This window comes from Halichoeres trimaculatus, unplaced genomic scaffold, assembly GCF_033239565.1.
Source record: "Halichoeres trimaculatus isolate MK-OKI-2021-1 unplaced genomic scaffold, fHalTri1.1 fHalTri1_scaffold_10, whole genome shotgun sequence".
In the NCBI taxonomy this organism is placed as follows: Eukaryota; Metazoa; Chordata; class Actinopteri; order Labriformes; family Labridae; genus Halichoeres; species Halichoeres trimaculatus.
The window spans coordinates 19,710,780-19,726,514 of NW_027437187.1; the positions used below are offsets into that span (position 1 = coordinate 19,710,780).

A 15,735-nucleotide genomic window follows, 5' to 3' on the forward strand; every position below is an offset into this window, starting at 1 on the left:
GCTTTGTTTAAAATGATTGTAGAGAGATGCACTTGCGGCGATCATATGTCATGGATCACACGCGCTGTCCACGTGCTTGTGCTCGTGCATGAAGTAAACCGTGCCAAAGCCCACCTCTACGAAGCGTGCCAAAGCACGGAAGCGAATCGTGCCTGAGCATGGCATGGTTGCGGTCACACTCAAACGAGCTCTAGGGCTGAAGCCTGGTTAGGCACGGCACGGTTGGCCAGTGTGACCATGTCTTTAGTTCGCCTGCCGATCATGTGAACTGAGCTGTGTCTCTGATTGGACAATAAAATGGTCCTAACATCTGATAGCGAAATCAGTGTTTTAGACCCAAGCCACCTTTTGAACCAGGCTGTAAATATAATGCCATAAAACTCTTTTTTTTTATGCTGGGTGTATAGGTGATTTACAGTCATTCTGCAGCCAGCCTCATGCAGATCCTTGATGAACAGCAACTTTTAGCACTTCCGCATTGGCTTCATTTTTCTAAACCTGATGTTGTCCCTTGGGTGGGAGATTTGATACAGTAACACAGTACAGCCTGGATACTGAGTTACTACCTATATGACAGGACTGATATTTTGGCGTTATGGTTATTAGGGCCATAAATCAAACACACAGACTCAAATACAAACACGCGCACACACACACACACACACACACACACACACACACACACACACACACACACACACACACACACACACACACACACTCTGATGGAAGCCAGCTGTCTGAGCACACAGGACTTAGTATGAAAGGAAAAAGGAACAAGAGCTACTGGGATCTTTCCTAACTAACAGACCCCAGGGGAATCTGGGAGACAATATACAAGAAAAACATATCAGATATACCCTAGCTTAACACTACTACTACTGTTTTGAACACTAGTTGAGACAGACTAAAACCATACTTTAGCACATTTGTCATTGCTGTCATCAGAGTGTGGAAAACTCTTTTCAACTCTGGATCTTCTGTGTAAGCAGGCTCATGAGAGTATGGCATAAATAGAGTGTGCCGTGTACTATTCATGACTGAATAAACCACACGCAGTCGGTGATTTACTCTTTCTTAATGAAATATGGATGAAAAATACAGCAAAAACCTCAGAGCTATGAATAAATTACTCTGAACAGTACATCATCTTCAACACAGAGGCAACCACACCCATGTGATGGCAACCAGAGGGTCCAACGTAGCTTAACTGAGGGTGGGCTTTTTGACAGTTTGAGCATATACCCTGTATGTATAAAGCATACATCCTGTATGTACACCAAATATTGAGGAAAAGTCATGCTGCTTTCTTGAGCTTAGTCAATTTTTAATGAGTATACAAATTTCATTTCATTCACAGCGTGTCTTCTCTTGAGGACAGAGCTGGTTTGCCACAGATGGCATTAACACTGAGATCAGAAGACACAGAGTCTGCTCGGATGTGCTTCACTCTTTCACTCGCCACATGAATTTATCATCACCATCAATATTTAAACCTTTGGGCTACCTGCTTCTCACCTCTGCAGGGAACGACAAAACTGCACAGTCTTTCTCTGACTCACATGAAGTCACCCAGAGATCACACGAACAAGGACAAGGCCAAACACTGGCAAATGTTAGCTGTTATTCAAAGACATTTAGGTCTTGGAAAAAAAATCTGGCCATAAAAGCTTGACAGAACTTAAAATCAACAAAATGACAATACAACTAAGCTTTGTTTGTCTTGCACCCTGGACATGAGAGTGCAGGGTCAGCTGCAGTACACTGACCCAAAGGTGGCAGTGCTTCAGGATTTTTCTGGCTATCTTAATGGCACTTTTGAAAAATGAAAAACCTCCCCCACTATGGTTCCAAGTACCTTAAGGTAGTTTGATAGCACTGCTTGGCTCACACATTTAATTTCTTTGGCAATCACTTCCACAACTTTGCTTTGCTTTGATTCACTGCATTTCACAGTGATCTACCACTGTGGTAAATTCACTGCATCAGATTTTTGTGGGTTGAAGATACAATCCACACATATGCATGCGATCCTGTTGATAAATATTATTCCTGAAGCTTGGAAATTGTAAACTGAATTTCTAAGAAGGAGCACACTAATAAATATCTTCACTGATCCTGGCAGCCCAAAAATGTATTTTGATTCCTCTAAACATTGTCTCTATCACTAAATCTACAAATAAAAGGTCTTCATTAAAAACACATTGCTGCGAAAAAGTGTTAGCTCCACACACTGTTAGAACTCAAACACAAGTGTTTTCATCACATTTCTGGTAAAATAGTCTTGTTGTATTTATAGGAGTCGCATTTATCTGATAAATGTCTTATTTATAGATATTAATAGACAAAAGGGTTTTCTGAACTGCTTAAAAAAAACATCTGCCAACGGGGTAAGAACTCTCATGTAAAAACAAAAATAGGTTTAATGTCTTAATACAAGAAACCAAATGATTTTTTTTCTCATGCATTGGCAGATTTACTCTTCACTCTTGCAATTCGGGCATCATTTTTGTCTTTTATTGTCTTCAAATAAGACTTTTTTGAGACAACCAAACTTGAAAAAAGTCATCATTTCTTCACAAAAGTCTGAAATTGCAATTCCAAATTGTTAAGACTGTTTCACTCCACCCTTAAATCCAAACTCTAAAACATCACTTTTTTTCTTTACAAGGTTAGGAAAAGTAATTAAATTTGGCAGATTTATCACACTTTGGTTTGCAAAGAGTCAGAGCAGAGGCTCACTTTCCAGATGGGTGGAATAGAAACTGAATGAATGAGTTATAATGTGTGTTCCTCTCTCTGGCAGTGTCAGTGTGTGTGAGCGTGTGTGTGCTGCAGACAAGCTGAAACCCATCGTGGATGCTGTTTATTGACTCAGTTCAATGTGGCAGCAGTCTAGACATCACACAGCACACTTGGTTGACGCTTTAACAGACCCAACTGACATGACCGTGCACTTTATTTTCTATCTCTCAGTCACGCTCCTGGTGGTTAACATAGCAAACCCAGTGTAGAGCTGTGAAGGGGAAAATGTGAGGAATGGGAAGGAGACAGAACCCAGGAACACCAAACCAAGGCCCAGCATGTAATGTTATACCCTCTGGAAGTAGACATAGCTATAACCTCTTCTGCGCAAAATAAGACTAGTGCAAACCTTTTTTCTACTACAAGGGAGCTACTTTTACACCTGCTTCAAGAAGTTCAAACCTACTGCTCAGGACAGAGGCATCATTTCCTGCTCACCAACCTGCACCAACCGTTACATGTCAAGATACTTAAAACACTAATTCTCAAGAATTTTGTGCTATTAGGAGCAATATGACTGTCAAATGGGAACTACTTGTGAACTACTACCCTGTAGCTTCAGGTGCGATTCAGCTTTGGGTGCAGTAACTTTTAGTTCCTGCTCAAACATTCCTCAGAACTTAATTGTTCCCATCTGTTTCGATCAGGGGGGCAAAGAGCTGGGTAGGGTAGCAAACCAGGACAATGACCTGATGAGAAAAAAAAATACAGATAATATGAAAACACCACCAGACCAGCAGAGGGCAGTAAAAAAAACAAAGGCCTTTAAATGAAAATGAAACCGTAGAAGGAGACAGAAAACCTATGTAGCACGGCAGTTAGCCTGTTACCTTTAGGGATATTTAGCCCATGCTGGCTTCAGTGGTGCTTTATGGAACTGCAGATCCATTTGTTGACACTAGAGAGGAGCCAGGCACTTGTGACAAAGCTGTTGACAGTTGAAGCCATTTCTAAAAGTTTTACACAGCTATGACCTGCGAAACAGCGGACTGATCTCTCATCTAAATTATAAAGATTGCAGAGATCAACCTGTGTTTTACCTTAAAAATGATCCTGTTAATGGAAGACATTCAACAGAATGCATTATTCTCAAACAGCTTTAGATGATTTTGCACTCAAAGCAGCTGGGATCTCACAAACACGTTGAGCAAGCTTTACATGGTCATTCTGTAAACTGGAAGGGCTATTTTCAGGGGTACATTTACATACAGAACTAAATTTCTACCCTAGCTCTGTAGGTCAAAATGCAAGTAGTTCCAGGGGGGAAGCCCCTCGTTACATGGGAAAGTTCCTCTGGTCAAAACGCAGCTTCATTAACTTTACAGAGGAACCAACATGACAGCCAACACACGGTGGCTTTTTTAAAAGCACGCTGAGGCATACAAGGGGTTAAAGGTTTGACTTCATTAAAAAACAATACTGAAGACTTAGGATAACACCCCTGCTGGGTCTTTGAAGCGAGTCAGATAAGAGTCTGTGTCACTCTGCGTTAAGCTTAGCCTCTGAGCTTGTCACTCTGGTAGTCTGAAAACAATACCTGGAAGTGAGGTGGAAAAAATGACCCAAACTGAAGCTATTAATCTCAGCAGAAACACAGAGGTCAAGCCATATTTATAATAAAAATTTAAGATGGGCCAACTCCAGTCTGCAAGTATACATTTTTATTTGTCAGTACCTCTTTAAAATGGAGATTGTCTTTGTCAAAAGCTGATGGTGCTTTTTGGCATCCCCCCATTTAAGACTTTACATGTTGATTGTCAATGTAATGCCTCTTTCTGAATTTTTATCACGTCACCTTGCTTGCCACTGCCGACCCCTGAATGTGCACATCAGCAGCGTCAGGTGATCCCATAAACATTGTGCATTCTGACATCTAACGATGGATTAAATGACCTTGTCAATAGCAGGGCAGCCTGTAGGATGGGGCTGGGACATGATCGATTGAACCAGGGCATATCTTTTAATGGGGCCCCTTGTGTTAAGCTGAGGTCAAACAGAAGGGATCCATGAGCCTCTATCCTTCCACCCTAGATTTATACCTCCAGTCAGAACCTTGACTCTGACATAAACCCAATAACTCCTGTTCAGCCTTGGACTGTTGTGCCATTATTGGATACCATCTACCTGCTCTAAATCACTGGGGTTGGGAAAGGTGTTAACAAGGCATGGAAGAAAGAGAAGAACCAAAAGGACACAAAGAGAGAGTTGGAAAGACAGTGAAGTTTCAAATCTAGGACAGAAACAGGGGACAGGAGCACTTTAGGATTGTTGAGGAAAAAAGATAATCCTTGAAGGAAGTGTCCTAAAAAATAGAATGTCAACAATTACAGGAATAATCCTGCCCAATCATCAGTTCTGGGCCTCTTAACATGTGTATCAGTGTCTGTGTCTGCCTGGAACCCTCCCCTTTGCCTTTATGTTGATGTTTAGGTCGTCTCTGGACGTTTCTGGGCAGGGAGCAGATTTGGTTACATCAGCCAACTGCTGCGCGCCCTGAGCGCAAGTGACTTTGCATGTTGATTATCAAGTGGGAAAAGTTATCTCGAGCAGCAACGATAGTGGGCATAGCACGAAGAAAAAACAACACCGAAGTGAAACCAAATGCCAAACACTCGAGCCTGGCTCGGCTTTCACTTGCTTTCGGGCACTTGGAGAGCAGCACAGGACAAATAGTGATGTGAATTGGCTTTCTGCTGAGCTTGTATGTGTCAAATAACCCAATGATTAGCTTGTGCTAACACACCCAGTCAGGTGCACAGCTCTCGAGTCTCTCCCACATAGAAACACGATTGCTGGGCTAGTGAATGTGTTCATGTAGACACGGTCAGAAGCTGTAGGTGTACGCTTCTGCTGGCACTGAGCTAAGGAAGAGGAGCCTAATTTGAGTTTGTGTTTACAAACAAGTAACAAAAAATTCTGAAGACCCTATTTTTACTATCTGCACATACCTATCAACATCAAGTGCAAAACCATAGGCTTAATATTGCTCCATGACTCCATGAATCCAGTGGCCATCATATAACCTGAAGTGAGAGCATCTTCATCGGGTCATCATGAGGGTCTCTATCACAACCATGAAACCAACAAAAGGATTTATGTTTCAGCCCACATTGCCCTGCATAAAACTAACAGACAACATCCTCTGTCTTTTTCACATTACATCATCCGTGTCATGCCTGTGTCTTTCTACACTCATTCAGATACCTTCAGTCTTTCTACAGCTCTAGCTAGAGGCTCACTCGGCTAAAGCCTGGGGGAGGTTGATAAAACAGCAGCAATTCCACACTAATTAGCCAAGAGGAAATTGCGCCTCATTTTGGCTTATTGCTGGACACAGAGTAGAAATGTGACACAACATGTCTTCCATCCTGCCCGGTCGGCCCAGGTGTTGACTCTTAATTTACCGCTGTGCATTCCCACTAAAAAAGTAAATAAAGTTTTTCTGAGAAGTGTTTTGAATTTTTGCCTTCCTTCTCACCAAATTCCACCAACCATTTCACCTCCGCCCTGCTGCATTCTTTTCTCATTCAGTCGCAATGAAGACACAAACACTTCAGCCATGTGTCACGCTTAAATTTTAACACGTTATTTTTACATCTTGCTCATAAATAATCAAAAGCCTTGAAGCATTTGGCATTATTGTTCCTTTTACTTAACGCATCCCTTGCACTGAACCTGATTTTTCATTGATGTTAAGACTTCATGCAAACATGTTTTCAACAGATCACATTTCATGTCTCATGAGCAGCATTTATCATAATAAGTGCCCTGCAGACAAAAACAAGTCATCATGAAAGGCTAGTGAGTTTAGTTTCACTTCTAAGAAGAAGGCCTGCATTCCTGTAAGGTAATATACTGCGCTTACTGACTGGGAAGGGTTTCTGCTCCAAATTAGGCAGGAAGAGCCCCTACAACCTGCAGAAAGAGAGGGGAGTATTATTGTATAACCCTGTTAGCTAAAGTATCAATAACTCCTGGGCTTTTCATGGACGAGTGAATAGGAACAGCACAGATTTGCCTCTCCATCTCCAATTTCAGCATGAGTACCATGCACTCCATGCTAAAATAATGTCAATATTGGGCAAGCAGGCCTAAGAAAGAGCAAAGAGAAGCTTACAGCATCCTCTTCTGTGAAAATATGTGGGGAAAATGGTCCAGCTGTCCAATTAAGCAGAAGCTCCAACCCAGAAACTCATGCCCAGGAAGGAACCCTTGGCCTTGCTTTCAGTACCCAGAGTATCACGCCACATTAGTCAGGCGCCAGTCTCTGCCAAGGCATCAAACACAACACAGCCACTGCTTTCCAAGTCGAAAATCTCATTTATCTCCCCCTTCCTCTCCCCACCCAAATCCATTTATCTCAACCTCGTCCAAGCCTCATGTTCTTCTGCTTGGGTGCCTCATCACAGTACCCATAGATGTATAGTCTAAAGTGACCCACGGGTGAACAAAGATGAAGGCAGCCACTGTTACAGTGAGCGGACACATTCTGGTAATGCTGCTGATTGCATACAAACATAAACAAAGGATTTCGAAAAGCATCCTTACATGCACAGTTATTCTATTTCTGTCTGCGACCTCTTTACCCCTGTGTTCAATGGCTCTGCCGTGCTGCCACTGATCACACAGGGTTTGAGCCGACAACCTGCCATCCCCAATCATCCCACTGTGTTCTGCAGCTTTCATGTCTCCGATCAATGGGGAAATATTGTGTAACTGCATCATTTTGTTTTCATCATTATGACTGATCCATTGAGTATGAGCACTCTGAGTGTTGTAAACACGGGTTTAAATGATTCTTAATGAGGGCTTAGTTTTCTAATCTACTTCTGTTGAGCGTTCACTGTTTCAAGTTCCCGCCATGTCCTGTGGATACAAAGTCTCTTAATGTGAAAAACAACTTTCTTAAAACACAACAGACTGTGCAATGTTCCTGATGTTCTTTATTTAAGAGATATAAACTAACCCAAGCCAAACTCCTATCACTTCAGAATATGAACAATCACATAAAGTGGAAGTAGGGGCACACTAAACTTCAACACTCTGAATCTGGAACAAGGCATTATTGAGAACACAGTGTTGCTGCATTGTTTAATTGAGTAATTAACCAAAACCCACAGTGAGTCTGCTTGGCTCCCTTCCTGTCTGCTGTATCAGATAGTGTGTTAGAGTTAGCACCAAATAAGAAGTGGTTCTCCAACTCAATATTATCTGCAAGTAGCCTGCAGCTCACGGGATCCATAAGTCTACAGTATATTACACCACAGTTCATAACAATAAGGTTATGAACAAACACAGACACTCATTTTGATTTATATTCATGATGTGTAATATTTCTTCAAGCAGCAGACTTCCCATGGAGCTTCTATTCTGGTTCCTGTACTCTATGAAAAAGACCAATTTGTCTGGAAACTGGTGCACAGAGGATCTTTTAGAGACATGACATATCTTCTTACTCTTGTCACTCACACCTGCACGGAGGAGCTCATCATAACCCAGCCAGGGGAGGGGAGGGCGGTCAGAGTTCAAGGGGGAGGAACAGGAATTAATGGCACACTTAGACGGCCTTCTCAAAACAAAGTGAAACTTACCTCAGGCCGTTTGGGTCATTAAAGCACTCACTTTACAAAGACTGTCACCTTTACTTCCTAAATTAGGTGGTTAAATACCCCTCAGGCACCTTGTCTCCTTCCTCACATAAGTTGATCAACAGGCTATCTGTATTTGACCATGTCATATCTAATTTTTAATAGGAACCCAGTTTAAGTTATTTACAAATGACATCATATTGACTTTGAAAATACATCAAGCAATATCCTCTTTTTCCACCATTTAAAGAGCCTTTGCAAGTTTTTACTGCAGCCATGTGCAGAGATTCCCATGGACTGACGTCTATACAGTCATGATCTTGTGTCATTAAGTGCTTTTTATAGGAAACTAGATTTCTCAATCTGCTGACTGCAGCCTCCTTAGTTATAAAACATGTTTGCTTTCTGTAGCAGTGCTTTGCGTACCAGATCATTTACACACAGCTTTAAAGGCATAGAATGCTAATGGCTAATAATTGGGCATTAAAATTTAGCAGAGAAAGATACAGTGCATCACATTCTCAGTGCAAAAAGAAAGAGATTAGAAACAGGTAAAAACGGCCTTGCTCAGCTCCTCTGCTGGCTAAATACCATGTTACTTCAGAGTTGTTGAAACCAGAGTCATGTATTGTTATTTATTATACCCTGATGGGTTCAACCCCACTTGGCAATAGAAGACCTTCACAGTTATTAATACACTTAATGTTTCTTACCAAACATTACTTGCAGCAATCTCTCTTTTTAGTCTCACTGACACCAAATTAAAGCTTCTGTTGGGAGTTTATTGCCAGTTATGAAACAGAGTGAAATTAAAACAGATGTGTCCCAATGAGTTACTCAAACAAACAAGACCTTCAGTGGCAACTGTTGCTATTGCTTAATATCAGATGACACAACAAAAAGCAGACTACTAAATTTTATAGTTTTATTTTCCACGTCTTAATAACTGATTCTATTGTTATTGAAAACAGGATTCCTCTTTTTGTTTTTTTTTTAAACAACAACAACAACTAGCTTCACATGCAAAAACAACAGAGATCAAATGCTCTGGATTGTTTACAGGGGATACCAAAATCAAAGCAAAGTGACAGTAACTAACAGTAGCTTCCACACATATAACATAATCAGTCTACCTAACTATACAAAAATGGTGTCACCCACAGCATAAAGCAGCCTAATATCATATTCTAAACAAGACACATCTGTTTTAAACTTTAGTGTGGCAAAAAAAAAATGCTGCACACGTCCTTTGGAAAATACTATGCACTAAGTGATGGGAAAGAGGAGAAAATACTCCACTAAAGTCTCTGCTAGTGTCAAAACATCAAGATAAATCAGCAGGATAAAGCTTCAGCATCTAATTTGAGGTGGCTTTCTGCAGGGAAAGCAGATAATTGTGATAAGGGAGAGGCAGTAGATAATGTATAAATGGGCATAACAGACAAGTCAATTCATCACGTCTTAATTAGTCTTACCTTCATTAACTTTTATCTTAATAACACTCTGCAAAAGTTAATGACTCATTTAGCTAATTAGGATATCTGTGTGTGTGTGTGTGTGTGGGTGGGTGTGTGTGTGTGTGCGTGGATTATACTGTGCCTTGGAGTCACTTTAGCATCAGCCAAACAATCATTTAAGTTAATTTAATCAGACTTTGTCCTTCAATGACACAGCCGTAACTTTTATTCAGAGCAGCAGTCTAACCACTGAGGATTTCACTCATTTGGCCTCCCTGGAATGTGTGTGTGTGTGTGTGTGTGTGTGTGTGTGTGTGTGTGTGTGTGTGTGTGTGTGTGTGTGTGTGTGTGTGTGTGTGTGTGTGTGAGAGAGAGCACGCGCAGACATGTCTACATGTGTCAGTAAACGTGCGCACCTTGTGGTGCAACAAGAGTGAGATGGTGATACGGAGGAACATGCCCAGATCCCCTGTTCCTCCACGCTACCTGCACATATAGAAAAGGGTAAATCTGATACTTTGCCACAGTTTGCAAACAGAAGCGTCCGGTGGGGCAGAGAAGGTCACTTAATGGGTCAGCTAGCATGAACTAACGAGAGCACCCATCTGTGTCAACATCAAGATGCCTTTGGGTGGAGAAGAAGGTGGGGTACTAAGACAAATGAGCATTGGTAGTGAAGCAGAGGTAAATAACTCCACAGAAGAACAGTGAGATGATAGACTTACTCATACCTTTGTATTTTCTGTGGAACATGAACCACAAAGAAAGCTTTGCTATTTTTTGGCATTGTTGGGGATGTTGACAGTTTTATATTTCATCAGAAATATATTAACCATGTGTGGTCTCTGTGGTTAAACTATCAGCGTGGTGTTTTAAAATTAAATAGTGTTTCAATCTGAACTAACTTGCTAAAGGTGTTGCACACAGTGGGGTCTCACAGTCAAGGTAGTGAAAGGTCTCCATGATTTTTTTTTTTTTTCCGGGATGCAATAAACAACAACCACCATCGTCAATGCTGGGAGTAAGAAATCTCACAAAATATAACCAGGTCATTGGATAAAAAATCTGACTGACTGGTGGAAAGTCAGTGCTGAGAGATTTCACAAAATTGGCTTGCAAGTTTCTCTACAGGCCAGCAACAGTGCCCTTAGCATGTTTTCTACTGCCCTCCTGCCCTCCTGGCTTACATCCAACCATGTGACCACCAATTCAAAAAAAAAAAGAGAAAGAAAAAAAGTTTGCAGTAAACAGGACACTGTGGGTCTGAAATCTTTTTCTGTTCAGTCTTGTTGCAACTAATCCACATTTAGTAGTTTGTGCCTCGCTCAGCATTACAATGTGTCCCAAGATCATAACCTTCTATTCAGTATTTTTAACAACTTATATACTTCTAAATGTTTTACAGCTGTGTAATATTTTGGTTACATAAATCATATTGCAGAGAAGAACATGATTTAGGGTGAAATGTATGCAAACTGTTTTGTTTTTTGTTTTTCGTTTTTTTCAAAGACTAATCAACAACTGATTGTCAACATTTCCAAAGACTGGTCACAGAAAATCCTTTGATCCCAAATCATCTTCCAATGTTTGGGTTCTTATGTGCTTCAGAGTAGACTATTTAGTACCATCAGTTGCCTGTTATTCTGAGGTTAGTGGTAAAGCCCCATACTGGAATCAGACAGACTAAAACTATGTAAACTGTGCTCATCTAGCCTAATCAGCTTCTGCCGTTTCCATCAAAACTGAGACAGAAGCAGGTGAAGGTTTCAAAAAGAAAATAGGCGATGTGAAAATTGCACTATTATTTGAAAAAAAGTGTGTGAGTAGTTAAAACATGTTTCTAACAAACTTGACTTTTCTTGTCCAGATAAGGCATTTCAAAAGCAGATTCACTAACAAGTGAAGGACTAAAAGAAATCTGATGGGGTTGAGTTACAGTGGCAGTCGGCAGAACTGGTTTTAAGTTACAACATCGCAGGGTGAACAAAAGGGAGAGCCACAAAAAAAGACAAGTTCTGAGCTTTCTGACTGGTGAGTGGAAATCTTCAATCTACTTCCTTTACTCAAAAACACACTGTTAGAATTGCTGAGATTTGTTTTGTCACAATTCCAGAAACAAACAGGGCATTCATCAAAGTACAAGTTGTTTGCATCTTTATAAAAATCATCATTTTTTTTAAAGCTCAACTCATTTTCTAATAGCCAGAGTAATCAGAAGAACACAGGTAATTTCCCTGATATCATTCATCCTAAGTGGGTATTTTTCCATCTCTGGATATCATCTTAGACTGTTAAAACAAAGATGTCTTTCATGGATCTTATTTTAACAGGTAAAACCTGAAAGTTTTCCCCTGAAATTCCTCTGTCTACATCTTTTTGAAACAATCCAGATTTTCTGGATCCTGGATCCAGTCTCTGTTGAAAGTAATACTCAACTTACAGGAAACATTTAAAGGGAATGTCTGTTTCATGATGAAACTATAATATTCAGGATTTGTCAAAGCTCAGTTCGCCCTGTGCTCACTAATCCTTAAGAAGGTGTAATGAAAGAAAATGGCATATATGACTGCTTTTTACTGCCATGTTTAATGGTAATAAATAGCTAAAAAAGTTACAGGTTGAAAAAAATCCATTCAATGCTTAAAAAGTTTTATACTTTGAGGCTGAGCTCTTCAAACTTTTCAACAATTTCATAGTAAGATCAGATGAATTTGAAAGCACAAAATAACTTACGTAACCCAATTTCCTCTGTTCTCTTTAAGCATATGAAAACAAACACTGCTTTGACTTTCTTTATTTCTGTTTTTGAATATTTCATATTGTAACACTGATCCCTCTTTCCTGCTTCTTAGAAACCGTTTAATTTCTACAGGCTCTGGCTGAGCAGTAGCAGATGAATTATGCTAACCCCTCTTGACCTCCCGACCATGTGGTAACAGTCAGCTTCACTTAATAAGAAGTGCTCTGTTGAAATTTGCCCAGAGAAACAAAATCCCTGCGCATAGTTCTGCCCTTGCAGCAGCTGATCATGCGAGAAGAAATATTAGACTTAAATGTCAGGAGACAATGCATTTTCAGTTCCAGCTGGCCCAAATATGAAATGCCCCAACAGACTTAACACTTTGTGTTCTGAATAAGGGTGAAAGTTTGGGCCCAGACACTGATAAACTTGTTCTGTTTGTTAACTATAATGTGATGCTTGTTGGAGTTGAAGCATATGAGTTATCCAAGTTTTAGTTTTTATCTGCTCCATTCTGCTGTAAGTTTGTACCAAACAGGGAGTGGTCTTTACTCAGTTCTTCCTTTCCCTCTCCTGAGACAGGGCAGCTGTGCACTATCTATCACGCCCTAATGGTTGCTGCAACTGTGTGTGAAAGAGAGAGTGTGTGTGTGCACGTGTTACAGTGTTCAGACCAGCATGTTCCACTGTCAGCACCTTTAACTAGTCCCCACGGCCAGCAAGGCAGTAAATAAGCTTTCACGCCTTTCAGCATTTAACTGAGAGAACACATCCCTGAACAAATTGTTTCATTAGAGACTGTAAAGACCAGTGTGTAAAAAAAAAAAATGCAAATGTGACAGGTGACTACTGTAGATTTCTGCACAATTTTCACCACTTTTTTTAAGAATGGTGACACCCCCATTGATATTCAGCAAGGTAATTTCAATTTTTGTATAAAGTCATGACCTTTATCTATCATCACGTGATATCTGATAAACTTGTGATTAATTCAAGTACTGGAATGAACACAGCTCATTTTGAGCATTTCCCCCTGAGACCTGCAAAACAACGATATGTGATAATCAAAACAAAGTATTATTTTTCTTTCCTCAGGCATGAAACACAAGAGCTGTCATTATTTTACCAGACATAAAATTCATCTCAAGCTCCAGACCAATATGCCAATATGAGACTCGGAAGACTTCATAAAGACCTGAAGTCTGTAACTGAAAATTAAGTGCTACGTAATTCTTCAAACAGAGCTGCTGTCATAAATCACAGTCAAGCACAGAGTTGTTCGCCTAGTTACTACAATGATGTCATGTCAACAGACTAACGCACACATGAGCTTATAAAGAAACAACAGTTTTTTTTACAAGATGACATTCAACCAACTGTTATTGTGAGTCATTTTATTGCACTGACAAAGGATGCAATCACTGAACTCCTCACCCTGACAGCATTTCATGAGCGATGACAAGACAATAGTCCTGTGTATGAATGACTAACAACAACCAACACCTGTAACCCAGATAGACATATCACATATCAGATCTCTGATAATTATGTTGAAAGAATGCAGTCAAGTAAAAAAAAAATGGTGCACACTTACAATCATAATCCAGACTGGTGTTTGTAAAGAGTCCTGTGTGTTTGGAAGAGAGTGTAAATGAGAGCTGGAGGTGTATGAAAGAGCGAGAGGCGTGGATCGAGTCCAGTCTTGTAGTAGCGTTGGGGGTTGGAGTAACAGCAGATGAGTTTAAGTGGGCAGTGATATCCGTCCTAGCTGCATCACTCCACCATCTGCCAACTACTCATCATTAGCATCCCTCTCCCTCTTTCCATCTCTCTATCTCTCTCACCCTCTGTTTTTCAGCATAAACAGTTGTGCTTGTGTGCATATAGATCCTACCTGGTAACAAGTCTGATGTGAAAATATAGATGTGAAAGTGTTGCTGTGTCTCACAGTATCACCTGGGAGCAGAGCAGTGACATCAGCTGCTCTCAGAGGAGGACAGACATTGGCGCCAGGCATGCCCGCCTGCCTGCTGCCTGCAGGTAACCAGGGACATGGGAGCAGAAGGTTATTTAGTAAAGAGTGCAAAGAAGATAAGGAGAGTGTAGGTGTGAACATCTCCCCAAGGAGAAAGGATGCAGTGTTTACAAACATCACGCCACAGAGATCCTTCCGACAAGCCCAAGGACTCATCCGTGACTCATTCATAAAGACGTGTGATTGACTCTGCTTTCCAGATGCCACAAACACATTAAAAAAGGCTACATTATGTGCGGCTTATGGTTCCCAAAAGACAGTGATTTACAGCTCTCCAGTGTGCCTTTCACTGTTGAACAGCGTGCCTGGTAACCATTCAGAATATTCCAGCACAGCAGCAAATCTTTCCTCTACAACTGTCCAACACATGACATCAGTGGACTCATTTACCAGCAAACACACACACACACACACACAAACACACACACACACACACACACACAAGAACATGAACGAGTGCTGATTTGGAGACACGATTCATTTCATTAAATGAAGTCAGGTCACAGTAATGTCCATCAAGTGGAGACCACATCCACTTTGCTTATGCCTCCATGAAAACACACACGCACAAACAAATGAACCACATACGGGCTTGGCATTGCATATGGTTTCCATCATCACACACTGTCACCATTCTGCAGCAATGGAAAAGCCACATATCAAGCACCTACAGAGCAAGCACTTTCACAATAACACACATAAGTGACAAGTCCAGCTCTGACGAATTAACCCCTTTATGTGTGTATCTTAATATTGATTATTTGGTTGAAGTCATAAAGCAAAACATGTGGACCACACCATGCACTGTATTTCACTCTGCCAACATGCTCTACTTTCTCACATTACGTGTACTTGTGTGTCTGTCACTGAATCCATACAGTGTATATCACATATCATTGAGCAGCTCTATACATGCAGCAACCAAAATGATTAATCTCACCCATGATATTTCTACAAGATTCAGATATGTTCATGCCAAAAACAGCAGTGCTTTGGAGGAAAAGAATGGAGAAGGGGGGGGAGAAAACTCAGGCTGGAAAATACAGCCCTTTGTTCAAATACTTACAATGAAAGATAAATGAACAGCTCTGGAAGTTTCCCCCTTACCAG

The 15,735-nt window shown here is 40.7% G+C and overlaps 1 protein-coding gene across 1 annotated transcript in view; it reads right to left on the bottom strand.

Annotated features, from left to right (window-relative positions):
- Positions 1–14,319, bottom strand: part of sema3ab (sema domain, immunoglobulin domain (Ig), short basic domain, secreted, (semaphorin) 3Ab) — a 43,655-nt gene extending 29,336 nt beyond the window's left edge. The window contains exon 1 of the mRNA XM_074678235.1: positions 14,185–14,319. The gene's annotated coding sequence lies outside the window, so the exon portion shown is untranslated. The remainder of the gene's footprint in view (positions 1–14,184) is intronic.
- Between the last annotated feature and the right edge of the window lie 1,416 nt (positions 14,320–15,735).